The 13277-nt window shown below is 49.6% G+C and overlaps 2 protein-coding genes across 2 annotated transcripts in view; one reads left to right on the forward strand and one right to left on the reverse strand.

Annotated features, from left to right (window-relative positions):
• FBXW12 (F-box and WD repeat domain containing 12) overlaps positions 1-13277 on the reverse strand; it is a 50721-nt gene that overhangs the window by 31108 nt on the left and 6336 nt on the right. The window lies entirely within an intron of this gene.
• WNT7A (Wnt family member 7A) overlaps positions 1-13277 on the forward strand; it is a 103073-nt gene that overhangs the window by 773 nt on the left and 89023 nt on the right. The gene's annotated exons all lie outside the window — the stretch shown is intronic.

Here is a 13277-nt window from a genome sequence, read left to right on the forward strand (position 1 = left end):
CCTCACAGACTAGGGACCCCAAGAGTCCTGGAGTCTCACTTTCAGACTGGTACGCGCCAGAGTAAGATCACTGAACCGGAATAACATCAAAGTTGTGGCAGGCGTATCAAGTGCGTACAGGCCGAGAGGAGGGACCCGTAGTGATTGGAAGCGCTGTGGGCGAGGCGTGAGAGAAGGCGGGTGCGGCATCGGATACACCGAGCCTGCACAATCATCATATCATTGGAATGAGTTAAAAAGACACCCCCTCCACACACACATCTCCAGGCAGTGCTGTAGCAAGGAGGGGCTAAGTGGGCAACCACCCCAGGCACCAAAGCAAAGGGGCCCCAACAGGTGCTGCCTAGCCAGGCTGGGGTATGGGATGGAGCCACAAGCGGCTCATTTTGGGGGGAGATGGGGGTGGGGCACGGGGATGGGAGAAGGGCAGCTCCAGCTGCTTCATGCACTCCCGGGCAAGCATGGGGGGGAGCATGAGCCCCCTGTATCTGCACGGAGGGTGAGAGCAGGCTGCTGCTGCAGGCTTTGCCCTAGGTGCCAAACTTTGTCACTATGGCACTGTCTCCAGGGCTTTGAAATAGATGCTTTATTGCGAGGAGCAGTGAACAGACAGAACTGCAAGACAAAGGATAGCTTGATTCATGGGATGTCAAAACTATTAAGTAGATAGGGTCCTTAACACCTGTGGAATGAAGTGTTTAGATGGGACCTTGGGATTATGTGGCTTATAATGAGCCATGAAGTTAATTGACTCCCTCAGCAAGGTCTGATTAGAAATGCTGCTGCCACTGCCAGGCAGTTGGTTTTAAGCTTTGGGGGGTAGCAGGAATAAAAAAGCAGCATGCGGGTGCACCCTGGTGTTTTCCAACACCTTAGAACAGTGATTCTCAATGGGTTTGCAGAACCCTGGGGGATCCTGAGATCCTTTCAAGGGTGCCATACAAGATATACCCAGAGATTTAACCTAATCTCAGAGAATCCAGAGTGTTAACATGCTTACCTGTTGTGGGCCGAGTTCTTTGCAACAGAAAAACTGCTCCGTAATTTTTCCCTAGTAAAAAACAAGTGAAAACTAAATGCTGGCATTATCTGAGGGGTGCCTTGAGTCTAATGGGATTGAGAACCACTGCCCTAGATCTACTGTTCAGTTGCTTCCCCTATGGATATATTTCTATCTTCCCATTCTTCATAGATTTCATAGACATTAGGGCTGGAAGGGACCTCGGAAGATCATTGAGGCAGGAAGTCAGCTGGGGTCATAGGATGCCAGCAAGACAAGCATCCAATTTGCTCTTGAAGGTGTTCAATGTAGGTGCTTGAACCACCTCCGATGGCAGGCTGTTCCAGACCTTGGGGGCTTGGACAGTAAAGAAAGTCTTCCTTATGTCCAGCCTGAAACGGTCTTGTAGTAGTTTTTGACCGTTCAACCTCGTCATCCCTTTGGGTGCTCTGGTGAACAAACATTCTCCCAGATACTGGTGGTCACCCCGATGAACTTATAGGTGGCCATCAGATCACCCCTGAGCCTGCGCTTTTCCAAGCTAAAGAGCCCCATGGCTCTCAGCCTGTCGTCGTAAGGTCTGTTTTCCTGACCTCTGATCATGCACGTGGCTCTTCTCTGGACTCTCTCAAGCTTCTCCACATCCTTTTTGAATTGTGGAGCCCAAAACTGGACGCAGTACTCCAGCTGCAGCCTCACCAAGGCCAAGTACAAGGGGAGAATGACATCCTGGGATTTGCTTGAGAAGCATCTATGGATGCAAGCCAGCTTTTTGGTCGCTTTACTAGCTGCAGCATCGCATTGCAGGCTCATGTTCATCTTGTGGTCAATGATGACCCCCAAGTCTCTTTCTTCCATAGTGCTAGCCAGCGTAGCACTGCCGAGGCTATAAGGATGCTGCTGGTTTTTCTTCCTAAGGTGGAGAACCTTGTATTTTTCAGTGTTAAACACCATCAGGTTCTCGTCCACCCATTTGCTGAGCCTGTCCAGGTCAGCTTGGATCACCCGCCTGGCTTTTGGTGTGGATGCTTTGCCCCAAAGTGTTTGGTGTCATCAGCGACCTTGGCCAGTCTGCTTCTGACTCCAATGTCCACATCATTAATGAAGATGTTAAACAATATGGGTCCAAGGACAGAGCTTTGGGGGACCCCACTGGTCACAGGACACCATGATGATTCTTCTCTCTCATGTCCCCCTTAGAATTCTGTCAGGTAGTCCAGTTCCAGCAACATGGGCCTAGAGGTAAACCATGCAAGAGGAAGACAGCTCTTATAAAGCAAGTCTGGAGAAAAAAGTTAGGCAAGAAGATAACAAGGATGTTTAAGAGACCACTGTTTAAATCAACCTAAAGCACATTATCTGGAACAACACCACACAAGTGCTGCATGACAGAAAGGAGTTAATGGAAGCCTTGGTCTGACATGACTGGCAGGGAGGAAAGGAACAGAAAGATATGTCACTGTTATTTGCTGTAGAAATTTAAGCCATGATCTGGCAATACAGAGGTTAATATAATTGTAGCTGAATTAATTTGTCTGGATGTGGTAGGGAGTCAAGGACAGTTTGTTCCTCCCAGAATAAGGAGCTTACTAAGATGAAGATGAGGAGTATCTTATATATAAAGTGACAAGGCCATTTACTAAAACTTCCCATGGAAAAGAGCAGAAGCAGGCCTGATCAACTCCTTGGGTACATAATAAACATTTGCTTTGGTTTTGGTTTGGGTTTTTAGAAAAAAGAAAGGAGTTGAAACAAGTCTCAGAAGGGGAAGAGAATTAAGCAAGTCAAAAGTAGCAGAAACAGGTCAAAAGGGAGAAAGTTTTGGAAGAAGGGAGATAGAAACACAGACTTTTCTACAGCCTAATTAAACTGTACTTTACTATGGGAAGTGCAGGATGAAAGAGCTTTGCTTGGAAGCACAAGTTCCTGTCCGAGTCTGGATAGGAAAACCCGACAATGGGAGTCACCCCTTTAGAGACAATACAGGATTACTCCTCTGGAGCAGTCCTCTGCATCTTGGGAGTTGTCCAAACCTGAAGGGATAAGAGGCAGGAGGAATACAGTCTGAACATAAAAAGGGAAGTAGGCATCCCCAGCCACCTGCCACACATCTCATGACAGTGAAACTTCTCTTTGTGGGTGTGGGTTAACTCAAATGTACTCTTAGTTTTAAGGCCTTAGCTGTACTAAAACAACCGAATGACTAATTTTAAAGAACTGCTGAGACTTTTGAGATAAATCACAGGCTCCGAGCTGTTTTTAGTGTGTAGAAAACACATAAATTAACCCTTCTGCTGAAAAGTGAGGACTGATTTAACATAATGTTTGGACAATCTGATGCTTGAGTGATACAAAACCTTTGCCAGGTTACTTGTGTTGAATCTACTTGACAGTGCTTCCATTTCAGTGAAAAATAGCATTTAACATACAGTCTGGCAGACTTTGTAAGGTGAAATACAAACAAGGCAACAGTGCATAAATTTTGTTGGTATTTGGGAGGAGGTCAGAGTCCTCAGTTGTTGGGTATTATATGGTAGTCCCTAGTGTTAAAAAACCCAACAAAACACTCAGCTTTCTGGGCGTGTCTACATGAGATAATTTACTGCACCGTTGCCTAGTTTACTGCGCAGTAACCATGCACGTCTACATGTGCATGCGCTTACTGTGCAGTAAAAATCCCTAATCATGGTTAAATTTGCTACCAATAGGTAGCAAATTTAAGCATGATTAGTAACTGCACAGTAATGCATGTGGAGACATGACCCGGCAGCAAATTTGCTGCTGGGTCTAGCCAGCCATTAGGGGGTCAGCCTGAGGACCGCCCCAGGGCTGCAGCCTAGGAGCCTTTCTTGCTCCAGGGCTGGGCTGCCTTGTGGGCAGCCCCTGACTGCAGGCTATAAAGGTCTGTAGCCATTTTATGCCCTGGGCACTGCAGGCCCTGTATGCACCCCTGGACAGGCCCCAGCTGAGCTGTGCCTGCCTGTCTCAAGCCCTGCACTCAGTACCATACCTAGACTCCTGGTGGCACCAGGCAAACTTTTACTATTGGGTCCCCCTTTGCCAGAGATAATGATAATAATAATCTTGGACAAAAATTGGAAAAAAAATTACTATTTTCGGGTCCCCATTCTGTCTGGGCCCTGGGCAACCACATGATTCATCCGTGCCTGTGCCTGGGTCTGCCTGCACTGCTGCTTGGCTATGCATAGCCTTGTAGCTGCCAGGGCACTGCTTTCAGGCCAGGTAGGTGCTGGACAGTTACTGCAGGCTACTGCAGCCCCTGGCCAGCCTGTCAGCACCCAAGGGCTCCACGTAGTCTGCCCTGTGCCTGCAGCTGTTGTGGGGCATAGCCACTGCCACGTGACTGCCAGTCCAGTGCTATGCCCCTATCCTGGGTGCTGCTGGCAGCTACCCAAGGTCAGCAACAGTGGGACAGCTGCATGGAGGGCCCAGAGAGCCAGCATGGGACACTTGATGGTCTCCTCCTTTCCATCCAGGCCCAGCACCACCCACATGCACACACCTGTGCCCTCCACACGCTCAAATGCCTAGATTTATGAGGCTCTGGGTGGGATGCAGGAGTGAGGGCATGACCAGTTGGGGGGAGGGCATGGCGTGGTGCCTATAAGTCACGCACCGCAGGACCAGGACACTGGGCACAGCCACATGCCATTGCTGATGGGGAGAACTGCGCTGAGCCGCCAGCCTTGCCAGCCCCAGACACATGGTAAGTCTTGCACTAGGGGGAACCTGGCTGTCTGTGGTCTCCTAGCCCCGGTTTCCTCCCCACAACACGCAGAGAGGCAGGACACACTGCAAAACTTTCTTGAGCAGCCTATGCCCCTGCAGCCAGGCAGCCACATGCCTCTCACACCCCAAGGAACATGTCAATACTGGCAGCAATGTTCTCCTCAGTAGTGGGGGGTAGAGATGTGTAATGCTGCCACAGGTAGCTCTCTAGGTTGTAGCAGAGATTGCAGGGCAGCCCAGGCTTGCCCCCTGCACCATTGTAGCTCACAGTCCCATACCAGGTACACAGGTGCTCCTAGGGCACTATAAGAATCATCATCAGCAGGGTGCAGTGGTCAGGACCCCTCAGCCTTCACAAACAGCTCATTGTCAACTGGCCAGGGCATGCTCAGGACGCAGCAGGGACAAGAGGGAGGGAGGAGCTGGCCCCAGGGCATCTCCATGGAGAAACCCCCAGTGAGGAGGGCAGTGGCATGGCCAGCTCCTCATCCCAGTTGTCTGGGAGTCCCATGCACCCTGAACCCAGGCACCATGGGTCAGATGGCAGCACAACAGAGTGGTTGGCTTGCAGGGGGAGAGGTGGGGCAGCAGGGGCTGGAGCCATGGCAGCAGGTGCTGCCAGGAGTCTGGCCTGTCCTGCCCTGGGAATGGGGTGGGGGAGGCAGGCTGCCTGTGGCCAGTATCCAGCAGCCTGCTGATCCCAGGGGAGCATGCAGGGAGAGTAGGCTTGGCTGGCAGCTGCCTGGGCCCAGGTCTTCCTGCCCTACTTACTATGCTCCCTGGGCACCCATGCGTGGCTGACCCCTACTTTGAGGCTGGGAAGAGCATAGCTCCTAGTGCAGAGCATCCTACCTCTGAAATGTTGCAAACTCTTACAAAAGACTTCTGTCTCCTAGCTCTGCAGGCCCACCTCTCCCAGTATCCAGATGCCGGGAGTGGCCAGCAGGGACACTGGGTCAGGGATGCTGCCATCCACTGCTGGGTCCTCCAGATGCGCTGGCTGTACCAGAGGTGCATGCAGGACCAGACCCTCCTCCTCCAGTGGCTGGGGGCAGTGGATGCTGGGGCAGGGATGCTGCCATCCCCTGCTGGGCCCTCCAGATGCGCTGGCTGTACCAGAGGTGCATGCAGGACCAGACCCTCCTCCTCCAGTGGCTGGTGGCAGTGGATGCTGGGTCAGGGATGCTGCCATCCACTGCTGGGCCCTCCAGATGCGCTGGCTGTACCAGAGGTGCATGCAGGACCAGACCCTCTTCCTCCAGTGGCTGGTGGCAGTGGCCGAGGAGCAGGAAGAGATCACACAGGCCTGCCAGAAAGAGACCTGGCCCAGGGGGGAGGTGGTGGGAGAAGGACCTGGACTTCCAGGACAGGTGGCAGAGGGAGAACGTTGCCTGGGAGGAGGCATGGAGGCATGGGAGCACCAGGCGCAGCGCCTAGCCCTGGAATGGGAGAAGCACCTCATCCTGGACTGGGCAGTGCAGGCCACCGACGATGACTGTCAGACCCTGAACACTGTCCTGGGACTGGTGGTCTCGTTCATGCCTGCCACGGCCCATCCCCTGCCCCTGGCTGTACAGGCCCCCTGGCAGCCACCTACCCAGCAGATCCCTGCCTGGGCCTGGGATGAGGTCCTCTTCCACATCCCATCAGAAGGAGCCCTTGACTGGGCCCCCACCCTGGGTCTCCTGCCACCTGCCAGGGCTCAAGTCTACTGCTCACCCCAGCTCTATGCAGGCATGGAGCCAGAGCTACCTGGAGGGGCACCAGGACTGGACGCTGACCCTGCTGGGCCTGGAATTTGCCAGTTGGAGTGGGAATCACCCACCACAGAAGAGCCCCAGGCACTGTCATCCCTGGGTGAGCCCCCCACCCACTGCAGTTGCTGTGATGTATGGGCTGCGGGAAATAGCAACAGGTTGGGGTGCTAGCCACCTGTCCCTGGGCACCCCCCCACTCTGGGACACCAAAACAAAGACTTTGTAAACAGTTTTCACACTGGGAAGAGGGTTTTTTAAAATTGTTTGTGGGTGGTGGTGTGGCTCCGTGTCTTGACATGGGAGGGGAGAGAGATAGCACATGTGTGCTGTGTGGGGAATAAAAAAAGTTTCTTCTTTGGACACGTGCCTGCCCTGAAAGTGTTGGGGTGTGTGTGTGTGTGTTTGGGGGGGCGGGGGTTATAGGTGGCAGGGCAGATGGGCTAGAGCAGGGAGTGCTGTAGGAGGTGGTCCCCTACAGCTTCCCACACCCAGTGCACAGCTCTCTTGGTGCCTTGATGGCGGGGGGGAGGGACCCGCTGTTGCCACTGCCGCCACAGGAGGTGCTCCCACTACCAGGCTGCCTCTGCCCACCATGCCTCCTTCATCCAGGCCTCATGAAATAGCTCTCCCTGGGCCTTGCACATATTATGCAGCCCACAGGCTGCAATGACGACCCAGGGACAGGCTCTCCTTGGTGACCTTGAGGTGGGCGTTGAGGGAGTGCCAGCAGCCATTGAGGCAATCAAATGCGCAGTCCACCAGGGTGTGGGTCCAGCTGAGACACCAGTATTAGTGGCCTGGCAGGAGTTTGGGTTGGGTCCCCGATGAGCAGGGGCAGGACCATGATGGCACCCAGCTGCAGGTCCAGCACCCCTGGTGTGAAGTGTCTGCTCTCCCCCTGTCTCACCAGGCCAGAGTTCCTGAAGACATGGGTGTTGTGCATGCTGCCTGCCCAGCTGACACTTACATGGGTAAAGGCCCCACACTGGTCCACCACGGCTTGAAGGCCAATAGAATGGAATCCTCTATAGCTGTACTATGGCCCATCTCTGTGAGGTGGGCAGATGACCAGTATGTGGGTCCTGTCCAGGGCCCTGATACACAGGGGGAAGACAGTGCATAGAACTCTGCCATCACCACTTGGGGATTATGGACACCAAGGACAGTGTCTGCCAGTACATCCTAGAGGGTGCCATGCACTTCCAGAGTGGCCGCCCTAGTGGTGGCCTTACCCATGCCGAACATGTGTCCCACATACTGGAGGCCAGCTTCAGTAGTGCCAGGGCCAGGTGGGTGTTGGCAGCGAGGGCTGGGTGCACAGCAGTGTCCTAGCACTCCAGGTGGGGTCAGAGCTGGTGGAACAGGTCCCAGAAGGCATCTTGGGTCATGTGCAGGCTGTCCACTGCTAGTCATCCCAGGTCTGCTGGACAAGGTTCTGCCACCACTGGTGCCTGGTGTGGCGGGCCCAGAGCTGGCAGGGCTGAAGGCTCAGGATGATGCCCTGGCAATGGCAGCCTGCAGCCCCTCGTTGGTTTTCCTGGCAGTGGCAGCTGTGCAGAGTGAAATGGCCATGGGCCAGGTGACAGCAAGATCTTGGGATGCTGTTAGTCGCTGCCAGGGGCTGGAGCAGCCATAGTGCAGGGAGGCACAGTGGGCACAAAGTTGCCATGTGCTGCCTCTGCACTTGCCGTGCTCCTCCTAAACAAATGAAGAGGCTGCCTAGAGAGCAGAGAGTGTGGTTGCCTTTTAGAGAGGACTGCCAGGCTGCAGGCAGGTGCAGCCGGAGCCTGGAGCTCTGGCCAGTGGCCGCAGGGGTGCACTGCAGGGCCACAGGCATCCGAAGGCAAATTTGTTCCCTAATCTCTGCACAGGGGAGCAGGAGATGGGCCTACCCCCAAACCCTTAGTGCTCAGTAGCTTACTGCACAGTCAGTGTAGGCTGGAGTAAATGCACATGTAGATGTGCCCCTGAGTATGATTTGACAAGTAGAAAATCTATTTCCTCAAATTATTTTATTCTTTATAGGACAGACTAACTTCTTGACTCCATCTTCCCCCCATTTCTGCCAAATCTTTTTCCTATGAGGCAACATATACTGTACACTCTTCACACCTATACCATAGCATATTCTGTTTGGATGACAAATGCAACCTTTTACTGAGTTCCATAGCATGACATGTTTGTAAGAAGGAAATAGGGACACTACAGAACAAGTGAGAGACAGAAACCAAACTTGGCTCTTCCAGCTTGCAATCCTGCCTTTGTCCACTGCCTTCTCCATGTCCCACTGTTGCTCCAAAAGCTTATTTTAAGGTCTGTTCAGATTATATTTTTCATATTCAGTTAAAACTTGTCTCCATTTGTGCCAAAATATTCTTTATGATTTTTTTTGTTCTATGAAATACATTTCCTTGAAAACCACTACCCTCTTTAAGTACCTTAGAAATGCACCATAAGCATTAAAGCAACACTAGACAATAATAAATGAGGCAAATTATATGCCAGGATGTGCTAGTGATAACCGTTTTCCACTGAAGACAGAAGCAGTGAAATTTTCCAGCACAACAACAGAAGCACTATTTCCCTCACAACCTCCCTGAAGAGACAAAAAAAAAAAAGCCAAAAAACTTTATGTCACAAAGATACTCTATTGCAGTCCTGAGCATATTCATTGATCTGATAACATCCTATTAGGAACACTTGGAATGACCTGCAAGCTGCACTTAGGTAGGCCAACCCAGGGAAACCTGACCTTTAACTTGGTCTTTTCTTGTCTGTATGCCCAAGAGGAAGTCACATGTGTGGCACGAGCCTGACCCAGAAATATTGCAGATAGTAGGATATTTTGTGTGAATAAGGAAGGGCAGGGACTGCAAGATGAGTCACTGAAACAATAATTATCCTGAGGAAAAACCTTGGAGGGTGGATTAACTGTGATAACTGCCCTTCCAAGGTAACAAAAGTGTGACTCTCCCGGGCTGCAAGAAGAAAGGCTTTACACAATCTTTTTATTTATTTGTGTTAAGTGCATAAGCCAGTAGTTCTCAAATCTCTTTAGACTCAAGGTACCCCTCAGAAAATACCAGTTTTTTTAAATATTCACTCTTTTGCCTGCAGAAAAGCAGAGCAATTCCTTTGCAAACTCAGAAAAAAAAAAAAAACATAGGACGCAATGGTTTTTAACCCTACGAATTCCTCCTATTTGAAAATGCTGGGTTGTCTTGTGAATCATGTTTTCACACCTAACAGCACTAACATTGCAAGGTATCCCACAGCACCTCTGAAAGGACATCAAGGCATCCCTGGGTATCCGAACACCCTAGTTGAGAAGCAGCGAGAGATCTGGCCAAAGGAGTCATCCTTCAGTTCTAAACCCAGAGGGTGGAAGCTTGTAATTGTTACATAATAGGCAACAAGAACCACAGTCAAAACTATTTTTAGCCCACAACTAGAATGCAATGAAAATAAATAAGACAGACAGTTGCTATAAAGCCAGGAAACAAGCCCTTGGAACCATTTAGCTTTTGGCTAAGCAAGGCAAGTGAGCTACAGAATTCCTGAGCGTGCATGACAGTCTCAGATAAGGTAAACGCCAAAGGATCTTTTTTTTTTTCTCCCTTTCACTGCCAGCCCCCACCAGCTTGAAACAGTCAGCACTTGGAAAATGTACTACACCTGATAGCACATCACAAATCTTGTGGCTACCGGTACACAAGTATGGCAGTCTGTGTGGGTTTTTTTAAGTCATTTCTAATACTCAATTGGTTACAATAAGACACAGCTGAGATGTGTGCACATATTAGCATCCTGCTCCCCTTCCTCCCCCCCAAAAACAAACAAACAAACAAACAAACACAAACATCAGTAATGTAGTCCTTACTGCTCCCACTTGCCACCTTATCTTATCTGGTGAGTATCAGTGAATCTGGACAGCGTGCTGCCTTGCTGCTGTAGTAGCAGACAGAACTTATTCAGAGGACATGTGCTTGTATACATCTGTGCATGCATTCACACAGACACACACTGGCATGAGCAGGAAATGGTGTAATACGACTATAGATGTTCTCCTACTTGGAGAAGCAAGAGAGTGAGTGTGAGAGCGCAGCAGTAACCACCAGAACAACTCCCGAGGTATATTTTTAGAATGCAGTCTACCCTTCAAATATCAAGAACCAAGAATGCCAGGACATGTGTGACATAAAACTGTGCGCCAGCCATTAGAAAGGCAAAGCACTGCCCTTGTAGCTTGAAAGCATTCGGGTTTGTTCCCTTATCCCAGGGACTGGCAAATCTACAGCCCATGAATTGAATCTGGCCTGCAGACGTGGGGCTTCAGTAAGGATAAACACTGGCTGTGGCAGAGTCCTAGCGCGGCACACTCTAGCCTGAGATGGGTTATTCCAGCCTGCAGCCAGAAAAGATTGCCTACTATAGCCCATAAATTATACCCCCAAAAGTTAAGAAATATTGACCCCTCAATTTATACTGAAGTTTCTCAGTTACTAGGAGTCAAAATAAATGTATAAGCTGTTTGAAAAAAATGTTTCCTTTACAGCAGAGCCACTTTTAGTGCTCTCATGCTGTATAAACTATAGATATAAATGATCAACTGCAAGCAAGTATTATGTTTTTCCTCATGTCCAAAGTCAGAGTATGAGTAATTGCTGCAGCAAGAGTGAGCAAACCCATCGCCTGTTTATCAGTGCCAGTGAATATTTGGCTGTTAAACAATAGCGCATTTTGCCTCCGAAATGGACTATATTCCAACAGGAAGCATGCCACTAGCTGTATATTAGCTTGGTGATTGATGGCAGGAGTGGAAAGATTACCATTGTTATTCAGAGAAAAGCTTTTTGACATCTCTCCCCTCAAATCCTCACAGTGTTTAAAGAATTATTCACATCATAATTATACAGATAGTGGCCTTGAATTACAGCATCCATATTCACAGGGTCAAAATAGTGCAAGTCTAATTCTTTACATTAATCACTTCAGGATGCCAATAAGTCAAACACCACAGTTGATGAATATGCATTCTCTTCCATTTTTTGCAAATGTCCATCCCCTGCTCACCTATAGCTCCCACTACAGCCCTTGTTTGTAGCATCAGTCTTCCTTCCCCACTCCCCCAGTAGATGTTTTTCCTCACCCTTGTTATCACCAACCCTACCTGGTCTTCTCTTGTCCATCCCAATTCCTCTAGCTCCCTGCTGCCAGCACACATCCTGCAGCTACATCCTTCTTGGCTTCTTCCTTACTTCCACTGATGTTTGCCTAACCCTGTCCCCGTCCTCTCCATTGCCTCATCCATTTCCACCAATGCCACCTTTCTCAACTCCTTTCCCTTTCACTTGCTGCTCTGGACCACTGACCTCACTCCTAAAAAGAAGAGTCAGGCAGCAACAAGCCCTTTGCATCTTTCAGCTCCTCCCACATCCCCAACCCACTTCTCTCATACAGCACCTCATCCCGTTAATTCTCTCCTCCTTCCATGATGCTATCTACCATCCACACAGCTCCTCCCCATCAGCTTTACCCTTCATTTTCTGTTCCTGGCTATCTCCTATATTCATCCTCAGCAACTTCAGCTTCCACAGTGATGACACATTCAATCCCCAACTTAAGCCGCATGTTTAGTTTCATCATGTCTTCATTCAACCTACAGTCTAGTTCATCTTCTTCAAACTGTTCACTTCACCTGGCCTTCAAACACTGCTCTCTCTCTTGCCAAGTCCCTTTTCTCCCACCATCTCTTACCAGCCCCCTCTCCCGTCATGCAGCCTCTCACATTAACAGTCTCTCACATACTGAGGATCTCATCTGCTTCTATCCCTCTCCTGATACTTCTTTCTAGCAGCACTGTCATCAGTTCTCTCCAGGCTTCACACATCTCCCATTGTAAGGTCCTTCCTGACTCTTCCCCATCATCCATTTGTGCCACTTTTCACACTGCAGGACATCACTGACAGAAATCCGACAAGAAATCCATTATTTCTCTAGTTCTATAATCTTCCTGGCTTCATACTTCTCCAATTCTGTGTCCACAATTCAAACTGATGTTTGTCAACTCTGACTCATTTCTCAATCTGTCCCATCCTCCCCTCAGCATTTTGCAAAATTTCACCCATTTCTGCCAAGAGAAAACTGATAAAATGAGAGAAACTTCTTTCATCACTCGATTTACCTTCCCACTTCCTGTCAGACATCTGCCCTCCTATTTTAATATGCTTCAGCTTGTCCCTTGAAGAAGAAAAAAAAATCTAACTTTTTGTGAGGGAGCAGCTCTCCATACTCTGCCCTTGGTTTCCTTCTCTTTTCCCCTGTACACCTCATCTTGCCTCAAGCAACATTCAACTACCATTTATATACAGACAACTTACAGATTTTCCTTTCTATTACGGATTCCATTTCCTTCCGTCCAGACTAAAATTCCAGTCTCTCTGACATCTTGAGTATGTTCATGTTCACCCCAAGCTAAATGTGGCTAAAACATGCTATTTTTCTTTCCTCAGAAATCATTTTCCTAGCCCATCATTGGAATCTCACTTTCTCTTTGCATCCATTCACTGGCTTCTCCTCCTATGTCACATGAAACATAAGCCACTTGGTCTTAATTCCCTACAAGTTTCATGGACTAGTCCCATCCTATAAACTCTCATTTGAAATTGATAAATTAACTCATGCCCCTTTCTGGCCCAGGATACCAGCCTTGTTAAGCAGAACTGTTGTGCTTTTTCTCATGTCACCCCGGGGGGGGGGGGGGGGGAGAG

This window comes from Gavialis gangeticus, unplaced genomic scaffold, assembly GCF_001723915.1.
Source record: "Gavialis gangeticus isolate Ggan-Ray unplaced genomic scaffold, GavGan_comp1, whole genome shotgun sequence".
NCBI lineage: Eukaryota > Metazoa > Chordata > Crocodylia > Gavialidae > Gavialis > Gavialis gangeticus.